This window comes from Bos taurus, chromosome 12 (assembly GCF_002263795.3).
Source record: "Bos taurus isolate L1 Dominette 01449 registration number 42190680 breed Hereford chromosome 12, ARS-UCD2.0, whole genome shotgun sequence".
In the NCBI taxonomy this organism is placed as follows: Eukaryota; Metazoa; Chordata; class Mammalia; order Artiodactyla; family Bovidae; genus Bos; species Bos taurus.
In genome coordinates, this window is record NC_037339.1 from 22,151,754 (window position 1) to 22,178,196 (window position 26,443).

At 46.5% G+C, this 26,443-nt stretch overlaps 1 long non-coding RNA gene across 3 annotated transcripts in view; it reads left to right on the plus strand.

Annotated features, from left to right (window-relative positions):
• LOC132346745 (uncharacterized) overlaps positions 1-26,443 on the plus strand; it is a 300,409-nt gene that overhangs the window by 36,273 nt on the left and 237,693 nt on the right. The gene's annotated exons all lie outside the window — the stretch shown is intronic.

Sequence of the window (26,443 nt, forward strand, 5' to 3'; positions counted from 1 at the left end):
GGGTCCACGTGAAACTCTTAATTGAATTCCTTCTCCTTCCTGCCCTCTATCCCCCCACTCCCAGCTGCTCCCCAGCCTGTCACGGGTTCCTCAGATTCTCTCCCACCTTTCTTCTCCTCTGCTCTCCTCTCTCCCTGCCAAAGCAGGCTAATTTTTTTCCCCCATTAGAAAAAGATATCGGAAACCCCGCTGTGTGAGGAACGCCAAATCTCTGCTTTTTCAGGATGGATCCTTTTTGCATACCCTGGAGATGATTGATTAAGAAGCCTTCCTTCCACCCCCATTGGCCCAACTCCATCATCCAGGAGAGATTGGATGACTCACTTAGCTTCAGCCTCAGAGAATGAGCCTCTTTTTCTTGCAAAAAGGAGAAAGAAAGTGGAAAACTAGCACAATTCTCTTGGATGGGCAGGGGGAGGGGCAAAAGCTGTGGTCATACGAAGCTAATAATATTCATTAATAATAATATTGCGTTCTTAATAATAGTAGTAACAGCATTACATATTTATTAAGAGTTTACTACATCCCCAAACCTGTGCTAACCATTTTACGTATACTCATCTCATTCATTCTGTATTGTAACGCTGTGAAGGTCATGGAACCCTCGCTTTATGGAAGAAAACTGAAGCCTAGAGCAGTTGAGAAACTTGCTCAAGGACTTAAGCCAAAAAGTGAAAGAATGGAGGTTCAGAACCGGTTCTGAATCTATAGTCTTTTATCGATCCCGGTGCCATGCTGGGTGGATGTGGCTCATTGCTTACAGACCTCAGAGCTGCTGGATCCTGGACATGCGCCCAGCCCCGAGCACCCCGGAGGTCCTGCAGCCCTGTCCCTACCTCCTTCAGCAGCTTCATCTTCATCTTCCTCATCTTCATTTTCCCTGTCTCAGCCCTCACTGCATCTCTCCAGTTTCTCTGCCTCCCGGGGACACAGCCCAGGCCCTAGATGGAGTGCGTGCTCAGTAAATATTTGTTTAATGAATGGCTGATTGATGTTTATTTATTCAGTTTACATGAAGTGGATGGTTTGGTTGCTTTTACTGTTTGGTGAAGGTTCCAGGCCACATCTGGATTTGATAATCTGTCGTCTGTGGCCCAAGAGCCCCTTGATGAGCAACGTCTTCCTTCCTGCCCGGGACTCGACTTTTTCATATTTGCCACATGACATGTTTCACTTTTGCCACTTCCAGAGCAGACTAATTTTTTTTTTCCATTAAAAGAAAGTCTTGAAGATCCCTTGTCTGAAGGACTTGATCATTTTTTTGTTTGTTTGTTTTCAGGACGGACTCCGTCCACACATTCAGAAATGACTTGTCAAAGAGCTCTCTGCTCATAGCCCATGACCCAGAGTCCAGCCCCTGTCTTCTCACATGAATGATGGGAAGAGTTCATGGGCCAGGGTATGACTGACTGGCATCCCAGATTTGTCATGGAACATTTTTTCCAGACCTCAGACATCCATGGCAGCAACAGGGATATTGTATTCATGAAGGGATAAAAGAAAATTCTTTCACAGCTTGCAGCCAAAGCAAAAGAGCCAAATTACCAAAAGAAATGGCACATTGGAGGCCTCACCTGAGGGCTTTTCAGATTTCCAGTGCAAGGGAAAAAAAAGCAGGTAGGCATACAGTAAGCCCCCTACATGAGAACAACTTCCCTTCCGAGAGTGGGTTCATAAGTCCAATTTGTTTGAAAGTCCGACCAAGTTAGCGTAGGTACCCAACTAACACAATCGGCTATATAGTACTATGCTGGAATAGGTGTATAATACTTTTCACACAAATAATACATACATAAAAAATACAAATAATAAAGAAAACATTTTTAATCTTACAGTACAGTACCTTGAAAACTACAGTGAGTGCATGCTGCTCAGTCGCTTCAGTAGTGTCTGACTCTTTGCGACCCCATGAACTGTAGCCTGCCAGGCTCCTCTGTCCATAGGGTTCTCCAGGCAAGAATACTGGAGTGGGTTGCCATGCCCTCCTCCAGGGGACCTTCCCGACCCCAGGGATCGAACCTGTGTCTCCTGTACTGCAGGAGGATTCTTTACCACTGAGCCATCAAGGAAGCCAGAATCACCAAGACGGCTGGTTAAAACAGATTGCAGGACCCCATCCCTAGGGTTTCTGACTCAGTCATTCTGGGCAGGGGCCAAGGATGTACATGTGCAACAGGTTCCAGGTGAGGTTGATGCTCCAGGGAGCACACATTGGAAATCACTGCCAAGTGTGTACTCTTATTCTATCCTTGCAAGGACTTGAAGCCCATGAAGGTGAAGCATCTAATTCAAGGTGACATCACCAGTAACCTGCAGAGTGGGGAATCTAGCCCACTCCCAGCTCTTTCTAGAGCCAGTTCTCTTTTCCATGGCCCTTCCATCTTCCCATCACACTTATTTGCCCTGGGAACCTTGCCCCAAGACAAACCAACACACCACAAAAACAAAATTCCAAACACTTAAAGGGCCTGTTCCTTGGGGAGCCCACTGCTATTTTATTTCTGTGATAGTGAGAAGCTTGAGAGATTTAGAGGTACAACAAGCAAGTAACAATCCGTGACCACAAATCAAATGCATGACGGAGTCGAGGCTTGAGAGTGCGATTTCTGCCTGGTGGGAGGTCCCAAGGCCACAGCGTATTTTAATCCATGTGCAGAATGATCAGGATGTAGTTCTGAATCAGTCTTTGCAGGGTGGTGGCACGGCAGCCTTCCATATTGTTTCAGCACTCCAGTAACCATCCCTCAGCATGGCAGGAAATAGATGCACAGTTCTTGCTCTGAGTGGCCTCGAGTATGGCCTTATATGAAGCCTTGGCATCCTAGAAACTTGCTTACAAGCTGCTGAATTTGTAAATTTGCCAGCAACTGGGAATCTCCAGCTCTAACCCAATGGACCAACAGTGAGAGATGTGGAAAGTGGACTTTGGGGTAACTTCACAAGGCTGAGCGAACAGCGTGCCCCAGTTGGCCTTGCAGATGGTTTCTACACGATGCAGACATCATACTGAGAAAGGTCTATGGGCACACAAGCATCTTTTGAGGTCACTGTGGAACCCATGGTCACCTACCCTGTCAGTCACATCACCTTCCATTTCTGGAGCAAAGGTTGTTACATCAGCACTCTGCTGCTTTTGACCCAGCATCCTGCATGAGGACCGGGGATGGGCACCCCCACTCAAAGATGCTCTGACTACCTTTATTTACCAAAAAAGATGAAAATATTTCTAGTGCGCAAGAGGTCTTCTTACCTAGAGACAACAACAACAAGCTATCAGAGGGGTTTGATTCACTTTTTTAAGTGATCAAGGGAGTTTTATGGTGTTTCTTGATTTCCTTTGTGAAGATGTTCTTCTCAAAAAATGACAATAAGAGTATAAATGATAATGACCAAAAAGACAAGCTAAACTCTAAGAAGGAACAAAACTAGCATCCTGGTTGGACATTAAAAATAATCCTGAAACATACTCAAATCTTTCAAAGCTTATAGACTGCATAAAATCTTGAAGAACTCTTGGGAGAAACTTCTCCAAATAGGTTTACGAGCTCTGCTGAGCTGAGTGATGGGAAGATGTAGACAGAGATACATGTTTTTTTTCAATGGGAGGAGAAAAGTGTACCACTATTCTGGGTTCCAGTAGAAACCCTTTTCCTTAGTTGGAAGTTACCATTTTCCCTGGGCCTCTGGGGCCTTCTTTTCCTTGAGCTTTCTCTGGGGTGAACCCTGACAATTCAGAAATACTGGCTTTTGCTTTTGAAAAGCCAGTAATGAGTAATAAATAAGGAGATGGACAAAGTCACGTGTGTAGATTCAGCACATCTCTTTCATGAGGCATGTGAAAAGGACCAGGAGTTGCATCACTATCCACTTAGACAATCGTGAGTTCACAGCACGCCCCACTGTCGTTGCCCCAGACAAGCACTGTCCAGTTGCTAGTTTATTTTCTTGAGCATCGAAATTTTTCTCTTGGTCTTATTGGCTGGGTATCTTTCTAAGAGACCATGTTACTGGTCTGCCTTTTGTTTCTGTTCCTTGTGTGTGTATGCTAAGTTGCTTCAGTTGTGCCCACCAGGCTATTCTGTCCATGGGATTCTCCAGGCAAGAATACTGGAGTGGGTTGCCATGCCCTCCCTCCTCCAGGGATCAAACTAGCATCTCTTCAGTCTCCTGCATTGGCAGGTGGGTTCTTTACCACTAGCACCACTTGGGAAGCCCTTATGTTCCTTATGAGCAGAAATTATTTATAGTTCAGGGGTTATCCACAAAAGCCCTGGCTTGTTCATCTTTGCTGGTTGGTTTGACTTTGGCCTAGTCTACTGCTGTGAATTTTTCCTAAAGGAAGGAACCTCTTACCAGTCTTCCGTGTTCCTATGTGGGAGGGTATAAGGATGTGGAGGTGATAAGGTGATTTCAGGACTAGGATTTATTTGCCGACTCATTCGATGATTCGTCACCCAATACAATGTGAGTCAGGCAACACTTAACCGCTCTAGAAGAAGAAACTCAAGAGCCTCATTGTTGTTGAGGGCTAGCAATTCTAAAGATGATTTTACTTAGGAATTTGAGGGGGGAAAACTCTTTGATTTTCTGTCCTTAAATGTCTGTGGTCCATCAGATGGTTACAGAGTGGAGCAGAGCTGAGTGTCCGCCATCACTATTTATTCGCCTGGAGCCGGGACCCCTAGCAGTGGTCTTGGAGGTGGCTGGCCTTCATTTCTGAGCCAAGAATGAAGAGTAGGTGTGGCAGACCTGCCCTGAGGGCCAGGAGTTGAGAAGGCGGCCATCATGTCTTCCCGAGTCTTCCTGGTCAGTTGCTTTCCCTACGCTTCCTCGGAGGCCGTGGTTTCCTGACCCTCCCTCCACTTGTTTGCCAACTCAGGATTTTCAGCCTTCAGCGGCTCAAGCCTGAGTTTTAACAGCAGCTCTCTGAGTTGCTTCTTCCCTAGCGTTGTTCTTCCTTCCTTGACAGTGATGGTCATGTAAAGCCATTTTCTGACTTCATATATGTTCCCCGTAGACGCTTGTGCTGTGTGACAATCCTCTTCAGAGTGGTTTCTAAAGAGCGTGTGAGTTCATCTTTAGAATGGGAGTTATTCATACAGCAGGCGCCCAGGGACAGGGAAGGGGAGGATTCTCTCCAAGTCTTACAGTCCGTGGAAGATGAGCGATCTGAATTCAAATGACTCGACTGAGAATCTCATAATTTCTGACCATAAATAGCCTGTGGAAAGCCTTTATTTTACAGATAAGGGCACAGAAGTCCGGAGAGAGAAATTGATTTGCCTGGTACCATATAGCCTGTGGGTGACCAGCGCTGGGGGTGTAAGCTGGCTTTTCTCATCCCAGGTGGCAGTTCTTCCTGCCCCCTCCCTATCTAATTTTCTTTTTTCTAATTTTCCTTTGGTCCCTGGGGTACTTTCATTTCAGTGGAATAATTTCTTAACTACTGTGGCCTACCAATTTGGGAGGAATGAAAAACACCAGCATGAACATCAGTGGTGGAAGGGTTTTCAAAAAATATAAAACATAATGACATGTCCTGAAATATTCTTAACTTTTCACTTCCCATCCCTCTGCTATGCAAAGCTTATTAAAGACTTAAACATTTCAAAAGAAGTACTTAGCTTTTTACCATGGAAACTATTTGGGAGTTCCAAAACTGTGATTGTTTTTAACTTCAAAGAGTATTGTAAATCAGACAAAAAGTGTTTTACCTGTTCTCAAGTTAGAGGGAATAAAAAGGATGAAAGAAAATGTGTGTTGAGGGTTGGTTACTCTAAACTAGGCAACAAGAAGTTCAGGGTCAGTTGTGTTTCTTCATTGTGAAAGAGCGAGTCTGAACCTTGAGCCCAGATTACAGATGAACCTTGGCCCCTGATCTTAATAACTAATTTCTCCTAAGTTAACTTTCCCTCCATTTATTCCTCTAGTACTAGCAGAGCATTTTTTAACATACAGATTATGCAGGGATTTCTCTAGGTGGATAGGGACATTCTAGCTCAACATTCAGAGAAAAGCTCAGGTTTAATTTGATCCCTGGTTTCATTAATTTCCCATAACACTCACAATTTTATGAATTCACCTGACTAGTGATAAGTTTATTTCTGATCAGTTTTTCCTTTCTTAACATAAAACTTAATAGGGATGTTAAATTATAAGTCATGCTTTGTAGTTAGGGTTGTCAAATAATGCATGAGATATATTTATACTTAAAAATTATTTATTGTTGACATGAAATTCAAACTTAACTGATTATCTTGTATTCTAATGTGCTAAATCTGGTAATCTTATTTGAACTATGTAATAGATACCCTCCTGAAATTTTGCATTTGGATAAAGTTTTTTTTTTTCTTCTAAATAAAATCAGACATTTAAGTATTTTAGGGAGCTAAATGTCTATTTTTTGATAAAGACATGCATAATAAATCTGGACTTTTATATATCTGGCTTGCTTTCAGTGTGATATATCCATATGTGTTTTATAAATTCAGTTTTTAAAATGTCTATTTTGTATATCAACCACTGCTCACTCTCCCTCCTCCAAGCGCACATTATATACTATCTCGTCATTTATAGACTCCAGGCCACAGTTCAGAAGTATATCAGTTTCCACTCATTTAGATGCCTACACTTCATGGTTTTTGAGATCTGTTTCAGGAAAAAGACTAGCCTGTTTTGAATGCTGTGAGATTTTTTTTAGCTCTGAGCCATTAACCCAAAAGAGTTCCACCAAGGACTTTGGTATCCACAGTGAAAGTGAAAGTCACTCAGCCATGTCTGACTCCTTGTGACCCCGTGGACTATACAGTCCATGGAATTCTCCAGGCCAGAATACTGGCGTGGGTAGCCTTTCCCTTCTCCAGGGGATCTTCCCAACCCAAGGATTGAACTCAGATCTCCCGCATTGCAGGTGGATTCTTTACCAGCTGAGCCACAGGGGAAGCCCAAGAATACTGGAGTGGGTAGCCTATTCCTTCTCCAGCAGATCTTCCTGACCCAGGAATCGAACTGGGGTCTCCTGCGTTGCAGCTGGATTCTTTACCAACTGAACTATCAGGGAAGTCCTATCCACAGTAACAACATTTATTAAATGCTTACTGTATACTGTATATATGTGCTTTCTGTATGCATTGTTTCATTCAGTTTAAACGACCCTACGAACTAGGGACTGTTAGCATTAATATCTCCATTTTACAGATGAGGAATCAAAAGTACCAATAATTTGCCTCTGGTTTCACAACCAATAAGCTAAAGTGCTAGGATTCAGACCCAGATCTCATGCTTTTAACTCTTACCCTAAACAGAACATTTCCCACTGGAGGACACAGTGGTTGCGAGGCCTGTTGTGGGCCTTGTGAAATATGGAAGTGCAGAGACTTACTGAGAAAAGGGCGGATCTAGGACAGTTTGTTGTGCTCCACTGGCCAAGTCTGGTTCCGTAGCAGCTGACGAAGAGTGGAGATGGTTGTCTCTGCTCTCTTAGGAGGTGGGTTTGCAATCCAAAGCCCAGAATTTGAAGGCTTATCACAAAGAAAATCACCAAGTATTTACAAACGCTTTGAAATTAGAGTGTCTGTTACTTTCAAGTATGTGGTCATAGAACCAGCAGAAGAACTTGTATCGAGTGCTGAGCCCACTCTCAGAGATTCCGATGAAGTTCTAATATGGTGGTTCTGCATATCTGAAAACTCAACTTGCTGCCTGATATTTGCAGCAACCTCCTAGGAACCAGGCGTTCCAAGTGGGTGCCAATGGGTGCACACCTTGAGAAGCCCTGCTTGAGCTGGTGAGTTCCCAGAGGGCAGGACTGTGTCTCACCTATCTTTGCATCCTCAAACCTAAAATAGAGCCAGATTCGAATCCCCTATTGGCTGAGATAGTATCACAGGGAATGCCGAAAGGGAGCGGTTTCCGTTGACATTTCAGGCTGCTGAAAGCAACCAGTTATAATTCTAATCATAATGGAAGAACTTTCTTCCAGCTTTTATAAGTGCAAAGTGTTGACTTTGATCTCCAGGGTCTACATTTCTAAGGGGTGGGGGGGGGGCAGATGGTGGGGGCGAGCATATATTTATGAACAGCAAAATCCTTATTATGCTTTATCAGTGAAGTCAGAGCACACGCGTCTTTGTATGTGAATATGCATCCATGTCTTCGTCCCTTCCACAGCTGACACTGGGGATTAGACTCAAGCTTTAAGCTTGTAAAAAGCCTTTGAGGGAAACCCTTAATGAGGAACTGATCCTTTTCAACTCGAGTCTAATTACTTTTACAGCAACGTTTCTATTTTGGATGCTTCCCATGAATAAAGTCTCTTTTATGCCACTGATGCCAGGCTTGCCCCTCAGTTTCAGCAGAAAGAACACCCAACACATGGCCTGACTGAGAGACCCCAATGAGAAAGCCAGTGACTCTTTTCTGCTTGAGCAGCTGGCTGGATTTCAAAGACCACCAGGAAAGAAAAACTTGGATTCCATGTTTATAAGCCCTTGAGAATGTTTCTATCTTTTCTTTGTTGTTTAGCCATGTGCCTCGTCTTCTCATGGCAGGTGACAGGCATCCTGGGTCATGAGGCTTTTAGAATGATCTCTTATGGGGCCAAAGAAGATTGGAGGGGTTATTCTGGTCATTTCAGCCACATGGATACTTGCTTTTTCAGTGTTCAGTATTTAATGGAAGTCATATGGGGGCTTCCCTGGTGGCTCAGCAGTAAAGGATCTGCCCACAATGCAGGAGACTTGGGTTCGATCCCTGGGTGGGGAAGATCCCCTGGAGAACGAAATGGTAACCCACTCCAGTATTGTTGCCCAGGGACAGAGGAACCTGGCAGGCTACAGTGTATGTAAAAAGACTAAAAAGCCTCCAGGTTGTTATAGGGGAAGTTAGATCTGACTTTGTCTCTACCAACACACCCTGGCAACACAGTTCCAACTAATTTATTTTTTCCCACAAAGTTCATTTTTGCCTAGAGATAGCAAGGTTAAGTGAGAAGTGTACTAGATTAGCAATTAGGAGGCTTTCACTAATTTACCAAGCTCACCTGAGCTTCGTAATGAACAAACCTCCATGACTTACAAAATTTCAATGAATGTGAGGTGTTGTAATCATGGCATGAGTGACAGAGTGTAGGCTGAGGTGTGGATAGATGTCACAGGGATGAATTCCTGTATCCTGGGAAAAACCTGCCCCCTGCAATCCCACCAAGCCCCTGGGGTAGACAGGAATGTTGCCTTGACCACACTTTGTTTGGGGTTCTGGAGAAAACATGGCCAGAACCCTTCAGCTAGTAAGGTGAGTGAGGGCAGGGAGCACAGGCTTGAGCTCAGATGGGGGCCCCAATAAAACAGACCCCAGATCTGCCGTGTGTGGCCATGTGACAGTGGGTGAGTCAGTGACTCTCTCTGAATTCCTATTTCCTCATCTGCAAGTGCCATGTTCCAGGGCACCTGGTGCTAGGAAGCACCTTGCCCATTGCAGGTGCTTACCAAGTCAGGTTGTTATGAATTACTAGCTGTGGTTCTTGGGGTTGGGCTTTGTCTTGGGGTTCCAGCTGCCACAGTCTTTGTCCAGGAATTCCAGCCATTGTTTAGTTAAATTCAGTCAAGCTCTTTTTAATGCCCTATCCCTTAGCTCTTCCAAACTGTAAAGGTGGTCCACTGGGACACTGAGATCTTTCTCCCATTCTTAGCATCAGGATTGTTCTCATCTGTATTGTTGAATAGTTATTAAGGTGGTTGAAGAAAAATGAGAGAAAGGCCAAAAAGAGCATTAAGACCTTAAAAGTTAATCAGTTAGTCTGGTGTCAGACTGCCCAAATGTTGATACCATCAGTTACTTACTGGATGACCCTAGGCAAGTTACACAACCTCTTTAAGATGTACTCATTCATAAAATGGACATAATAATGTTTATAGAGTGTGGGAGATGTTCACAGTGATAAGAATTAAATGAAAACATATGTACAAAGTGCTTAGCATAGTGCTTGAAATATAGCTACTCTTTGATAAATGTGGTCCTCCATGAGAAAAGGATTAAAAACCTAAAAGCTTCTCAAAGACTATCTTCAAGTATATTATACAGCATGTAGAGAATGATAGAAAATAAGGCACAATCATGACAAGGACGATTTAGGTCATCATTAAGAATAGCATGATGCTAAGGGTGATTAAACACTTGGGTATAATTTCTTTCCTTTGATTTTTAAGAAAACTTTTCATTTTGTATTAGAGTATCTTGATAAAAGTGAAAGTGGAGAGTGAAAAAGTTGGCTTAAAGCTCAACATTCAGAAAACGAAGATCATGGCATCCGGTCCCACCACTTCATGGGAAATAGATGGGGAAACAGTGGAAACAGTGGCAGACTTTATTTTTCTGGGCTCCAAAATCACTACAGATGGTGACTGCAGCCATGAAATTAAAAGACGCTTACTCCTTGGAAGGAAAGTTATGACCAACCTAGATAGCATATTCAAAAGCAGAGACATTACTTTGCCAACAAAGGTTCGTCTAGTCAAGGCTGTGGTTTTTCCTGTGGTCATGTATGGATGTGAGAGTTGGACTGTGAAGAAGGCTGAGCACCAAAGATTTGATGCTTTTGAACTGTGGTGTTGGAGAAGACTCTTGAGAGTCCCTTGGACTGTAAGGAGATCCAACCAGTCCATTCTGAGGGAGATCAGCCCTGGGATTTCTTTGGAAGGAATGATGCTAAAGCTGAAACTCCAGTACTTTGGCCACCTCATGCGAAGAGTTGACTCAATGGAAAAGACTCTGATGCTGGGAGGGATTGGGGGCAGGAGGAGAAGGGGATGACAGAGGATGAGATGGATGGATGGCATCGCTGACTTGATGAACGTGAGTCTGAGTGAACTCCGGGAGTTGGTGATGGACAGGGAGGCCTGGCTTGCTGCGATTCATGGGGTCGCAAAGAGTTGGACACGGCTGAGCGACTGATCTGATCTGATCTGATAGCCAGTTAACAATGGGATAGTTTCAGGTGAACAGCAGAAGGACTCAGCCGCACATATGTATGTATCTGGTTTTCCCTCAAACTCCCCTCCCGACACTGGGATAGAATTTTATCCTTCTTAGAGTTCTCTCCTTCTGGTTCTTAGCTCTCCCGGAGCTGCATATTAATAGAATAGCAACCAAAACAAAGGGTTTAAAAATATAGTTAGAAACATTTGCTTCAAATACAACTCCTAGCAAGTAAAATTACAGTCAATAATACTGTAATCATAGAATTTAAAAGTTCTCCTGTGGCTCAAACCAGCTTCTAAAGATCTCACAGGGAATGGCTGGAATGAGGCTGAGGATTTAGCATCAGCAGTTGGCATCCAAGACAAAACATGCCTGCTGTAGGTGTACAGCAGTATAAGCCAAGAAGAACAGTCAGACTAGAGAGGGGATGTCAAGTAGGCAGGGAAGATGGGAACACTGGTTATCTATCTAGTGATTTGTGGAGAGTGTACTGGGCTCCTTATATTGATTGTTCTTTTATTGTTCATAATAAATATATTATTCCCAGGAAAATAGAGCTTAGAAACTAAGTTAAGTAACTTACCCCAGTTACAGAGTTACATAAAGGTGGAAGCAGTGTTCACATCCACATCCTTATGTCCTGGGTGTTTCCTGATGCCGTGTGGCCACGCACATATGGTGTGTGTCTATATTGCTATGAGGGCTTTCGCAGGTGGCAGAGAGGTAAAGATTCCACCTACCAGTGCTGGAGTTGCAAGAGAATCGGCTTTGATCCCTGGGTTGGGAAGATCCTGCATGCCTCAGAGCAACTGAGCCCCTGTACCAAAACTACTGAGCCTGTGCCCTAGAGCCGGGGAACCACAACCACTGAAGCCCCACATGCTCTAGAGCCCATCTTCACAAGAAGAGAAGCCACAGCAGTGAGACTGCCCGAGCACATCAGCTAGAGAGTAGCCCCCGCTCACTGCAACTAGAGGAAAGCTGCAAGCAGCAACGAAGACCTAGAACAGCCATAAATAAAAAAAATTTACCCACAAAATCTCTGATAGCAGGATCATCCCAACATTTCTCTTATATTGTCTTAGGCCAGCTTTGTAACTCTTTTTGTCATCACCCGTGAGGTCGCCTGAGTTACCTACTGGCTAATTTTAAACATGGACTGTGAGGGACTTCCCTGGTAGTCCAGTGGTTAAGACTCTGTGTTTCCAGTGCAGGGGGCTTTGGATTGATCCTTGGTCAGGGAATTAAGATCCCACTTGTTGTGGGGCGTGGCCAGATCCACCACCATCACCATTACTAACAGCAACAAAAACCTGATTGTGAGTTTCTCCTGACTGGAGAATAAGGTGAAGCAGTAGACGATGAGGTTGGGGCAAAGGTGGGGTGGGGAGAGGTGAGAGGAGGCCGTTAGGAGTGGAGGCAGGAAGAAATGTGGGGCTTCAGACAATTGAGTTCTTCAGATTTGGGGTGAAAAAGTCACTCTCAGTCTGGGCAAGGAGCATTTTCTGTGGAGGGTTGAGGGTGCTAGGGTACAGTCTCTGGGTTACTGATTATAGCCAGCGTTCTGAGCTCCTGACCTCTCTCCTGCTTCCTGTTGATTGAGGAGAACTGTAGCTCAGCTGTCTGGTCAACCAGCCTCATGGGGTCTGGGAGGACACAGCTTCAGCTGGGGAGAGTGGGTGACCTGTGTGGGAACTGACAGCACCTTTGATTTATCTGTTCCATTCAGTGCTGAATGAGAACAAGCCAGGTGCAAGTGGGAGGTGCTTCCCCGGTCTCAGGGTGATTGGAGTGCGGGAGGAGCAGATAATAAATCTTGCGTTTGAGCAAGAGCAAGAGCACCTGTGTTGGGCTCACAGGCCCCTGTGTGCAGTTGTGCTGGTGTCTAGACTAGAAAAGCAGGGAGAGATGCTAGCGAGGTTCGGGGTAGGGAGGATGCTTCTAGGTGAGGAGGTATGGTACCCCTCTTCCCTGGTGGGTGGGTATGCTTTAGGGGCAGCTGGCAGTGTGCCTCTAGAGGTTACAGTCTTTGATCTGCTGCCTTATTGCTGCAACTGCCTCCATGGATTCTGTTCAGAGAAAATTACCATGTTAATATCTCAACCAGTGGTTCTCCAACTTGAGCCTGCAGCAGAAATGCCTGGAGGGGTTGCTCACACACAGATTCCTGGGCCTCACCCCCAGACTTCGTGATTTAGTGGGTCTAGGGTAGGGCGGGCAATGGCACCCCACTCCAGTACTCTTGCCTAGAAAATCCCATGGATGGAGGATCCTGGTGGGCTATACAGTCCATGGGGTCACACAGAGCTGGACACGACTGAGTGACTTCACTTTCGCTTTTAACTTTCATGCACTGGAAAAGGAAATGGCAACCCACTCCAGTGTTCTTGCCTGGAGAATCCCGGGGACCGGGGAGCCTGGTGGGCTGCCATCTATGGGGTCGCACAGAGTCGGACACGACTGAAATGACTTAGCAGCAGCAGCAGCAGCAGCAGGGTAGGGCCTGAGAATTTGTACGTCTAACAAGGTCCCAGATGCTGTTGCTCCTGCAGGTCTATTGACCACATATTGAGGATGACTGTTTTAGACCTGGCTTTCTCAGTTGTCCAGGGAGAAGGCTGGGGTGTTCTTGGGGCAAAAAGACATTGAACCTGGTGGGAGAGCCAGAGGATAAATCCTATTAAAGGACCCAAAGTAAACTCACTGAGGGGTTCAGGGAAATTGGGGAAATGGTAAGATTTTAGGCCTGCAACTTGCATGGGGAAGAATATATGACCTTTGTTCCGTTCAGTTCAGTTGCTCAGTCATGTCCGAGCATCCCTATCCATCACCAACTGCTGGAGTCTACCCAAACCCATGTCCACTGAGTTGGTGATGCCATCCAACCGTCTCATGCTCTGTCATCCCCTTCTCCTCCTGCCCTCAATCTTTCCCAGCATCAGGGTCTTTTCAAATGAGTCAGCTCTTCGCATCAGGTGACCAAAGTATTGGAGTTTCAGCTTCAACATCAGTTCTTCCAATGAATATTCAGGACTGATCTCCTTTAGGATGGACTGGTTGGATCTCCTTGCAGTCCAAGCGACCCTCAAGAGTCTTCTCCAACACCACACTTCAAAAGCATTCAATTCTTAGGCGCTCAGCTTTCTTCATAGTCCAGCTCTCACATCCATACATGACCACTGGAAAAACCATAGCCTTGACTAGATGGACCTTTGTTGACAAAGTAATATCTTTGCTTTTTAATATACTGTCTAGGTTGGTCATAACTTTCCTTCCAAGGAGTAAGCGTCTTTTAATTTCATGGCTGCAATCACCATCTGCAGTGATTTTGGAGCCCCCTAAAATAAAGTCAGCCACTGTTTCCACTGTTTCCCCATCTATTTGCCATGAAGTGATGGGACCGGATACCATGATCTTAGTTTTCTGAATGTTGAGCTTTAAGCCAACTTTTTCACTCTCCTCTTTCACTTTCATCAAGAAGCTCTTTAGTTCCTCTTCACTTTCTGCCATAAGAGTGGTGTCATCTGCATATCTGAGGTTATTGATATTTCTCCCAGCAATCTTGATTCCAGCGTTTCTCATTATGTACTCTGCATATAAGTTAAATAAGCAGGGTGACAATATACAGCCTTGATGTACTCCTTTTCCTATTTGGAACCAGTCTGTTTTTCCATGTCCAGTTCTAACTGTTGCTTCCTGACCTGCATATAAGTTTCTCAAGAGGCAGGTCAGGTGGTCTGATATTCCCACCTACCTCAGAATTTTCCATAGTTTATTGTGATCCACACAGTCAAAGGCTTTGGCATAGTCAATAAAGCAGAAATAGATGTTTTTCTGAAACTCTCTTGTTTTTTTGATGATTCACATTTGTTAGCTTGTCTTACTATAGTGTCCTGCCTTCTTGTATGCTATCACACGGTGATTTCTTTGCTGCATGTTATGTGGAGAGGTTTCTCCTGATTTCTGGGAGAGACCTCACTAAGAAAAGAGAGGAAGGCAAAGAAATATGCGCCTACTGCACTGAGACAATACAAGTGTTTTTAGAAAAGGAGGGGTTGTTTGTAGAGCATTCACTAGACGCTGGGCCCTGGGATATTAATACTTTACATACATCACCTCCTGCACTTTGTCTGTATTATTTTTCACTTTATAAACAAAGAGACTGAGGCTCAGTAGCATTAAGAAAAGCTCCGCGAATCATGAAGCTAGTAATGGGCAGAGCAGGACTTAAAAATATGTATCATTCTTATTCCAATTCTGTGTTCTTTTGATTTATTGTTGTAAATTCAGAGATCTTTATAAAAATGTGCAGTTTTAATTTATACTTTTAAAATTAATTTTAATTGGAGGGCAATTGCTTTACAATGTTGTGTTAGTTTTTACTGTACAGCAAAGTGAACCAGCTATACATATACGTGTATTCCCTCTTTTTAAAAAGTTTCCTTCCCATTTAGGTCACCATCGAACAATGAGCTATGCAGCAGGTCTCATTAGTTCCCTGTTCTACAGGTAGTATCATTAGTGTATGTATGTCCATCCCAGTCTCCCAGTTCCTCCCACCTCATCCCTGCCTTCCCCTCTTGGTGTCCATATGTTTGTTCTCTAAGTCTGCATCTCTCTTTTTGTTTTGCAGTTAAGATCATCTATAGTGCAGTGTCTAAAATGAAATATTACTTCTTAGCTTAAAAACAAGATTAAATATTCAGGACGAAGAAGACTCAGACAGGAAGGAGTGCAGATTATAGATGAAGAGATAAAGAAAGCGAAACACATAGAATCAGGACATCTAGAGTTATGTACATTGATCCAATCGGTTATTCTAAAGCTTCTTCCCCCCGCTGCTCACCTCCCTGGCTCTCCTCAGATAGGTAAGAGTTCAGAAAAACTGAAGTAAGATGCAGCGGGCAGATTCCCCAATCTTATATGCCAAGTGTTTAGAGCAGTGCCTGGCACGTAGGCAATGCTCAAAAACTGTTAGCTGTCTTTCTCCTCCTCCTCTTCGGCTGCATCATCATTACGTGCCTGCAGGTGTGCAGGCATGCAGGTGTGCCCACCTGCAAGGACTGTGAGGTTGGGAATTAGGTGGGCACCACAGCAGTGGGTGGTATCAAAGAGGAAAAGATGTATCACAAAGAGTGGATTGCTTTAGTTACGGATGCTGCTGCTCACTCCTGTATTCTTGGGCTTCCCTTGTGACCCAGCTGGTAAGGAATCCACCTGCAATGCAGACCTGGGTTCAATTCCTGGGTTGGGAAGATCCCCTGGAGAAGAGAATGGCTACCCACTGCAGTATTCTGGCCTGGAGAATTCCATGGACTGTATAGTCCATGGGGTCACAAAGAGTTGGATACGACTGAGTGACTTTCACTTTCACTTTCCTGAAAATTCTGGGCTCTGATTTAGAAGGCAAATATGATTTTGCTGAAGAATGGGAACTGAAGGAATTTGAGAGGGGGCGTGGAGACAAGGAGAGGAGGTCTCTAAGAGAAAAAAGTGGATCAATCAGTGAGAATGACTGTCAGGAAGGTAATTTGAAATTTGGGTTCATCTTGCTGAAATACAAACTGCCTGATGAGAAAACTCTCCCTCTATCCAACAGAAACCCCATGTGGTATGTGCGTGTTGGGTACTTAGGTAGTTCTTGAAAAGGTAGGCTTGGCAGGAAAGCTAGATGAAGAGAAAGCTGCTAAGTGAGCAAGAACCCAGGTGAGGCATGCGGGTATAAACTGGGGAGAAAACACACCTGTGGACTTTTCAAAGCGTAAGTTTAGAAGGTAACAGAGAGCGCAAGGGCATGCATACTCAGTTGCTGTCATGTCCGAGTCTTTGTGACCCCATGGACTGTAGCCCGCCAGACTCCTCTGTCCATGGGATTCTCCAGGCAAGAATACTGGAGTGGATTGCCATTTCTTCCTCCAGGGGATCTTCCCAACCCAAGGATCGAACCTATGTCTCCTGCGCCTCCTGCATTGGCAGGTGGATTCTTGACCGCTGAGCCACCTCGGAAGCTCAAAGGAGACCGCAGGACCTTTGTGCAAAGAAAGGGAGCCCTGGGAGATCCCGGCATAGAAGAGGTGGCAGGCTGGGGAGATGGAAAGAATTAGGATAGAAACAGTTGTGGCTGCACATGTGGGGATACCCAGGAGAGGAGCAGCCTGGGCGGCAGGAGGGGGCCCATCCCACAGCCAAAACCAGGCTGTTTCTAATTGATTTCCACATGGCAGAAGGGAGAAATGCTGGGTGGGCGGCTGGACTCCTCTTTTTAAGAGGCCTGCAGGAGCCGAGGACAGAGAACTGAGCACCGGGAAGCTGCCGAGGACATAAACAACTGGCCAGATGTTTTGGAGACGACCCGGGTGGCAGCTGGAACACATGCCAGTTATCAAGACCCATGAGTCAGCCGGAGCCAGCCGGGGGCGTGGCGCTGCTGGTTATGACCTCCTGGGCCCTCCGTGCCCTGGGCGCCGATGTGCATGGGACCGCGACACAGGCCAGGGATGCAAGTGAAAGCGATGCTCGATTCTGTAGAGCTAAGTGGGAGCCTGCTAACAAAAACAGGAGCCCAGCTGAGAGGTGAGAAAAGGAGGCTGCAGGAACCAGTCGGAGCCCCAGGCTCGATGTTCCGTGCTGTGATGGATGAATCGCGGGCGCAGGGGCGTAGCCATCCGAGGACGTCCTGTTCCTGTTGGCTCTGAGGGCAGGGAGGCATTAACAGCCTGGTGATGTGGCCTTGGTTTAACTCTTTTGTAAGATTGGCCTTTGCAGCCGGTTTCAGCATTCTGTGCCCACGGGGCATGCAGTTCTTGGCACTAGTCACAAGGTCCTCCCCACTGACAGACCCTCCTTGGGATTCTTGTACCCCAAGGGAATTCTCCATGGCAGTTTTTCGGCCTTGAGATCTGCCTATCTCTGAGGACAGTTGCTGGGAAAGAACTGAGCTGCATCCTGGAGCCAGGCTGGGAATTACACACCTTCTGTCCAGCGGAGGCAGGTTTGAGGCCCCCTTTGGCTATTGCTATGGCTGTAGCCAACCTCCACAGAAGGAACTTCCTTTCCCTGCTCCCAAGGTTGAGCTCAGGAACTGTCTTAATACAAATAAACATGGAGGGAAGGAAAAAAGAGCCCAGCAAGTTAACAGACAAAAATTCAGCTGACGAGACTCAAGACTAGCAGACACTTGGGTGGTGCGAGACTCCTGGGATCACCTGTCGGTTCAGTCATCATAGAGCGTGTTTCTAGAAGAGGCATTAGTAATGGAAGAAGAGGGAATGAGAGAGGGAAAAGTAAAAGCCGGCAGAGGGGAGGGCTGCTGAGATGGAGAGAGAGAGACAAGAGGCGCAATCGGATGGCTGGAGGCCAGGAGAAGACGGCTCCTGACTCCAGCAAGCTCGGGACCGCATGGTGACAAGGAGCCCGCTGTCCCAGGACCACGCTTTGCGGGGACACGACACCAGGAGGCCAAGCAGACCGTGGTTAGGGCCGAGCATGGAGGGTGCTGTGTGGAAGCAGATTATTAATAGGGACCCAGAGCACTTGCTGGGGAGCTGAGGGAGAGGTGTTGGGAACTGGAAAAGAAGCAGGGGACAGAGGGCTTGGCACAGCCACTGGGACATTTCAGAAGAGCCTGCAGAGTGCTTGCTGAGATCAAACTTCCAGGTCCCCATCTAAACTTTCTCAGAGTGATTAGAAAATCTGGCTTGGGTGGCCTTTGCCTTAAGAGAAACTGCCTTGGCAATTTCTTGCTCTCCCTCTCTCTTTTTTTTTTCCTCCTCATTTTGTTTTCTCACCTGAGAAACTGCTTTGCCAGCCAGTCTGGTACTATCTGGGTCCTTCAGCTCTATAGTGTGTTGGTCATTCAGTCACGTCCGACTCTTTGCGACCCCATGGACATAGCCTGCCAGCTCCTCTGTCCATGGGATTCTTAGGGCAAGAATACTGGAGAGGGTTGCTGCTCCCTTCTCCAGGGGATCTTCCTGACCCAGGGATTGAACCCATGTCTCCTGCATTGTGGGCAGATTCTTTACTGTCTGAGCCACTAGGGAAGCCCTCAGCTCTGTAGAAGGTTCCCTTTTGAGTGACTGCCAGTGTCTGGTGAACATGCTCCGTGACTGGGAATTGTGAGTGTCCTGCTGCCCTCCCCTGCCACCAATGGGCTCAGCAATGACCCCTCTCATCTGTATTGGGGATTTCTCCCAAATCCTTGAATAGCATTGAGATCAGGAAATTGTCAATGACTTTGGGTCAGTCTATCAGTTTAAGGCAAAGGTTTTGGGTTAGCTATTTTTGTGGGTTGGAGGGGGAGCCAAGGATGGGGATCTCGTAGACTCATTGGATGAACTCCATTTATGTTCCTTTTACTTTCTCCCCAACAACATGCTTGTCCTACAAATACACCCAGAGCAACAGCTCAGGCTTCTCAGGGCTACTGAGGTGAAAACAGCCTCAGAAGCTCCCTTCTTCTTTCTGCAGCAGGGCTTCCAGGAAGCGTTCAGGGAGCTTAACATCTAGTACTGGACCATAGGGCATTTTCCTGAATAATCATAGCATAAAATAGAATGTGATAAGTACACTAAGAGGCGTCTAGATTTAAAAGCCTCAGGAGTTCAAAGGAGGAGAGATTTACTACGCACGTTGGGATTGTATTCAAGTACAGGTTGTACCGGGAGAAGATAAATAACCTATCCACATCATAGTAATATAATAAATAAAATATTATTGACATGGCTGGAAAGACAGCTAATACCTTTTGGGCGTTGCGAAAAAGTCTGATGTTCATGAATAACCATGGGTTCGTAGAATCACAGAATCTAGAATGTGAGCCGCCCTGCAAGTGAGCTTGGAAGACATCCAGTTCAACCCCCTCATTTTGCAAATTTACAAACAGATGTCCACATAGGTTAGGTCAATTGGCCAAATCATAGAGATGGCTCGTGGCCAAGGCCGGGGCTGCTTGCTCACTGCTCACAACAGAGTGGTGGCTGCAGCCACTCTCCTGCCTCCGCTTGGCAGCAGGGGGCTTTCTGTTCCCACCCCAGCCTTCTTACCACCATAGCTTTTTGTCTCCTTTTTTACAGAGGACTCAGGTGTCCTGGGAACAGCCCAGAGCAAGAAAAACAGAGATGGAGGTCTGGAATATGTGTTGATTTTATTTATTTTTATTTTCTTTATATTTCCTTGGCAGTGCCACATGGCATGTAGGATCCTAGTTCCCCAACCAGGGATTGAACCCACACCCCTAGCATTGGAAGTGTGGAGACTTAACCCACTGTACTGCCAGTGCTATTAGTCACTCAGTCATGTCTGACTCTGCGACCCCATGGATTGTAGCCCACCAGGCTCCTCTGTCTATGGTATTTCCCAGGTAAGAATATTGAAGTGGGTTGCCATTTCCTACTCCAGGGGATCTTCCCGACCCAGGGTTCGAATCTAGGTCTCCTGCATTGCAGGTGGATTCTTTACTGTCTGAGCCACCAGGAAGCCCTGGACTGACAGTTCAGTTCAGTTCAGTTGCTCAGTCGTGTCTGACTCTTTGCGACCCAATGGACTGCAGCACGCCAGGCCTCCCTGTCCATCACCAACTCCTGGAGTTTACCCAAACTCATGTCCATTGAGTCAGTGATGCCATCCAACCATCTCATCCTCTGTTATCCCCTTCTCCTCCTGCCCTCAATCTTTTCCAGCATCCGGGTCTTTTCAAATGAGTCAGGTCTTCACATCAGGTGGCCAAAGGATTGAAGTTTCAGCTTCAACATCAGTCCTTCCAGTGAACACTCAGGACTGATCTCCTTTAGGATGGACTGGTTGGATCTCCTTGCAGTCCAAGGGACTCTCAAGAGTCTTCTCCAACACCACAGTTCAAAAGCATCAATTCTTCGGCACTCAGCTTTCTTTACAGTCCAACTCTCACATCCATACATGACTACTGGAAAAACCATAGCCTTGACTAGATGGACCTTTGTTGGCAAAGTAATGTCTCTGCTTTTGCATATGCTGTCTAGGTTGGTCATAACTTCCCTTTCACTGTACCTGGTGTGTATCCCACCTTGTCAGGGATCCGATCCCCGACCAGCAGCCACGTGTCCACCATGCATGTGACCCAAGAAGGGAGAGTTAGCCAATCAGATTTGTCCATTCTCTGTCAGTCCTTACCTCTCTGTTGAGCAGTCTGACCATTAGTCCCTCTAGCTGCTGGTCAGTCTCTCCTTCCATCTGTCCTCCTCTCTGTCCTTCTCTTTCACTCTTTTGAAAATTACTTATTTATTATGTCGCATAGCACAGGGGATCTTTGCTCCCTGACAGAGGATGGAACCTTCACCCCCCGAGTGGAAGTTTGGAGTCTTAACCATTGGACTGCCAGGGAAGTTCCCCCTTCTCTCTCACGCTTAATGACTGTATAATTTCCCTCCCATCACATTTTTCCTCTTTTCTGAATTGAATTTCCAGTGTTTGCTGCCGCTGCTGCTAAGTCACTTCAGTCGTGTCCGACTCTGTGCGACCCCAGAGACGGCAGCCCACCAGGCTCCCCTGTCCCTGGGATTCTCCAGGCAAGAACACTGGAGTGGGTTGCCATTTCCTTCTCCAGTGCATCTGCTAACCAAAGTCAGCCACAGCCCAACACTGCATCCTGACTTCCTTATAGTCTGTCCAAGCTTCTGGCTCCGTCTTGCTGCAGACATGTGCTCCCATCCCCTCTGCACTGCGGCCAGTCCTTCTCGTCTTCCCTCTGCTGGATGGTGGATTGTTGCCTTGGTCATGTGTCTCCTCTGGATCAGTTGTCACTGGCCATCCTCATTTGCTGTTGAAATCTGAGTTGTGAGGGTTGAGTGACTCCACTCAGTCACTGAATGTGAACCCTGTTTCGTAAACTTCTCCCTCTCCTCTGAGGCCAACAGTGAGGGATAAGCCCCTGAGTCCATTGGGTGGGGAATATTTCGATCGCTGGGTCAGGAAGATCCCCAGGAGAAGGAAATGGCAACCCACTCTAGTATTCTTGCCTGGAAAACCCAATGGACAGAGCAGCCAGGTGGGCTACAGTCCATGGGGTTGCAAAGAGTTGGACGTGACTTAGCACTCACACACGCAATAAAGTAACACCATGGGTCGAAAAAGAGTTGGACACAACCGAGCGACTGAGCAATAACAACAACAGAGTGACACCACTAGCATCCTCATCGTTTATAGAATTTTCTGCCAGGCACGCTCCAGGAGCACTTCGCGTGCTTGCCCTCATGTATTCCTAACAAGAGCTAGAGAACTGTAAGTACCATTAAGGTCCTTTTTACAGATAAGGAAACTGAGCCTCCGGGAGTTTGAGAAACTCATCCAGGCTCACAGAGCTAGAAAGTGAAAGAGCTTTCCAGTGCAAGCCTGTCTCATGCCAAATCTAGTGTGAATTGTGGCAGAAGGGTGGACTGATCTCCCTAATGTCTTATTTAATCAACATGGTGGTGGTGCAGTTGCTATGTCTGGCTCTTGTGTGATACCATGGGACTGTAGCCCGCCAGGCTCCTCTATCCATGGGCTTCTCCAGCCTAGTATACTGGAGTGGGTTGCCATTTCCTTCTCCAGGGGATCTTCCCGACCCAGGGATCGAAGCTGGGTCTCCTGCATTGCAGGCCAATTCTTAACCGACTGAGCTATGCGCAGTGTGTATATAAACTCCTGATATTCTGAAGGCGGAGATTTGGGACTGTACTTTGGAGTTTCACTTCTAAAATCCCTGCTCAGCTTATTGCCTCTGTCTCACTCCTGACTAGCTTCACTTTGGGTTGTGACACCCCAATCCTTGCTCACAGGTAACAAACTCCTCTAGCACATTCTTGTCCAAAAGGAGTAGCACGTGCTCTTTAGCTGGCCGCTATCGTAATGTCCAGGTAGCAGAGCATCGTGCTGCTTATCCCCGTCATGTTGCAGTGCTGTGTGAATACAGGATGTCACCCCCTGGTTCCGGAATCTGTGAGGGCACACTGTCAGCTCAGTCTCTGCTTGGATCCAGTGGCCTTATGAGGAAGCCCAGATGAAGCTGTTTTCAGTCTGAAGTGACTGGCCTGAGGGCTGAGAGCTGAGCGCTTGGCTGCCTTTGCAGGTGCCAAGCAGGAACTACTTTGTGGCTTATCAGTGTTGCTGCTGATCTGTTGATCCATCAGTAGTAGCTGGGCTGTAACTTCCCAACTTCTTTCCCTGGGTCATCCTTAAGCTTCTCTAACCTTTGAACCATGAATATGAAGAAGGGCCTTGGGTTTTGCAGGACAATCGTATGAGTGCTCAAGGTTTCTCTTGCAGCCATCTTGTTTCTAATATATATGCCCCCTGTCCTCTGTCCATCCCTTGGTCAACTCGATGGTATTACCCACAGCTGGTAGTACTCATTTTCTCTTCTTCCAGATTTGCCTTCCAAAAGATATTATTAATTGCCCTGCTTCTAAAGCCTATGTCCTACTTTTTGATTCCTGGCATCTAAATTGCCATTAAAACATCTCTTGTAATCATTCCCTGTGACAATAAAGACCGGGTTCCTGCAGCATAATTCCACTGCCTGAATTTTTCCCCCTTACATCTCATTCAGATGAGGAATAGTCCCCTCATGCTCCTAGAATCTGCCTTCCTGTTCTCAGGGGCTGACAGCATGGGTCCCCTCTGCCCTTCTTGGCCCCGCTTGCCTTTTGGAATGGCCTGGGCTCACAAGTGCTTGCAAGGCATCTTTGGACATTCTAGTTTGCCTCTGTCTCATTCTCTTTCTGCTTTCTTCTTCTCCACTCTGGCACCTCCAGTTTTCACTCTGGCTTTTTCTTGCTCCCTCCAAACTCTACCTGTACAGAACTATCTTCATCTTTCAGCTTATCCTTGGGACTGGCAACATAGTGCTCTTCCTTTCTTTTGAGGCTGCCTCCAAAATTTTCATTAGGTGACCCCGTGTCCTCGCCTCCTCTTCACCTCTGGTCATGGTGGGGGGCCTCACTCACATCTGTTTCTCAGCCTTACATGAAAGCAGCTGTCCTGCCCGTCACGCTTTCCTTCAGCATGCATCATGTAGCTTCTATATGCCATGCTGTGTGGTTGCAGAGATGGATCACGTAGTCTTAGGAATTTAAAAAATTTAAATAACCGTTTTTAGAGCAATTTTAGTCTTACTGCAAAATTGAGCGTGAAGTACACAGATTTCCAGTACCTCCCCCACACCCCCACACATGCAGAGCCTCCCCCGCTATCAACATCCCCCACCAGAGTGGTACTGTTGTTACAGCAGCTGAACCTACATGGCATGCAGGGCATGTGCATCCTCTGTCATGTCTGAATCTTTGTGACCCCATGGACTGCAGTCTTCCAGGCTCCTCTGCCCATTGGATTTTCCAGGCAAGAATACTGGAGTGGGTTGCATTTCCTGCTTTAGGGTGTCTTCCCAACCCAGAGGTTGAACCTACATCTCTGGTGTTTGCTGCATTGTAGGTAGATCCTGTACCACTGAGCCACTTGGGAAGCCGAACCTACTTGGACATACCATTATTACCAAAGTTCATATTTGACATTCGGGTTCACTCTTGGTGTTGTATGTTCTATGGGTTTGGACAAACAAACATATGATATGTGGGCTTCCCAGGTAAAGAACCTGCCTGCCAATGCAGGCGACTTAAGAGACTTGGGTTCTATTCCTGGGTAGGGAAGAGCCCCTGGAGGAGGGCAAGATAACCCACTCCAGTATTCTTGCCTGGAGAATCTCATAGACAGAAGAGCCTGGCGGGCTATGGTCTGTGGTGTCCCAAAGAATCGGACACGACTGAAGCGACTTGGCATGCACGCTCAATGACGTGTATCCACCATTGCTGTCATACAAAACAGTTTCACTGCCTTAAAAACCTTCTGTATCTTAGGAATTTTAAAGCCTAATAAGAGAGACTGGAACATAATAATTACCATACAATTTAAATAGTGGTGAAGTAGAGTTAAGAACAGAAGGCCATTGGAACGTGAACATGGGAGCAGCTAATACTCCTTAGTGAACCCATGGACATTTGGAGCCAGGAAAAACATTTGAATTTTATATATTTGCAAAGGATAAGGGTAGCGTGAGGCATGTGAGGCCAAGGGGCAACTTGAACAGGGCCACGCAGGCCTGAGTACCTGGGCACGTTTGAAGGAATGCATGAGGAGCCTGGTGTGCTGCCGCCCAAGGGGTCTCAAAGAGTCAGACACGACTTAGCAACTGAACAATGATGTGAGTATATTGACGGCGATCAAGAGCGAGACTGCTGCAATCTCATGAATGGAAATCCGAGTATGACCTCTGCATGGTCCTTGCTGTGTGATCTTAGCTAAGTTACCGAACCTCTGTAAGCCTCAGTCTCCTTATCTGCAAAATGGGGATGATGATAATACTTGCTTGCAGAGATGCTCTGAGGGTTAAATGGTGGTTTAGTCACTCAGTCGTGTCCAACTCTTTGTGACCCCATGGACAGTAGCCAGCCAGATTCCTCTGTCCATGGCATTTTCCAGGCAAGAATACTGGAGTGGGTTGCCATTTCCTTGTTAAATGGATGCACTTAATTAGCTCAGTGTCTGGCCTGTGGCTTGAGGACCCAAATGTCAGCAGGTGAGGTAGAAGCAGAGAGGACTCTGGGAACAGGACTCCAACGGCAGATTGAAAGGGCCCTGAAACCATATTAAGGACTTTGGACTCTTGTCCTCTAAGTCTGTGATGTTCAGTCTTGAGGGTACATATGAGTCACCTGAGGATTTGTTAAAGTGCAGGTTTCTTAGTTTTTCCCCTCAGAAATTCTGTTTCCATTGGTCTGGGTCATGCCCAGGAATTTGCATGCTTAGTGGCTCTGATGTGAGTGGTTCACATCACATGTTGGACTGGGTCACCGGGAGACCTTGTGTGTGCTAAGTCAGTCGTGTCAGACTCTGTGCAACCTCATGGACTGTGGCCCACCAGGCTCCTCTGTCCATGGAACTTTCCAGGCAAGAACACTGGAGTGGGCTGCCATGCCCTCCACTAGTGGATCTTGCTGACCCGGGGATGGAACTTGCGTCTCTTACGTCTCCTGCATCGGCAGGAGGGTTATCACTGGCGCCACCTGGGAAGCCCTCTTGTCATAGTTCTGCTAAAGGAAATCCAGAGTTCACAGATTCAGAGGCTGCAGAGAGAGGTCTGGGACTTTCAGCTGGGCGGCAGACCGCTCAGTGGAGCCAGAGCCAAACCCCGGGCAGGCTTCTGGATTCCAAGTCTGGGCTCCTTCTTCTTTCCTCAAACGCTGTCCACACAGGGCTAAACAGAAGCTCATCCAAAATCCTGGCTCCTCTGGTTCAGGGTCCTGCTTGAATAGCTTGTGTGCCCAGCAGGCTGGGATTCTGTGAGGGGACCATGCTGTCGACATCTGTGCCCTGGACACCTCTGGTCAGCACGGCCCTTCTGGGCACCACTTTCCTTCTGCCCAGTCCTCCCCTACCTCGAACACTTTATGGATTA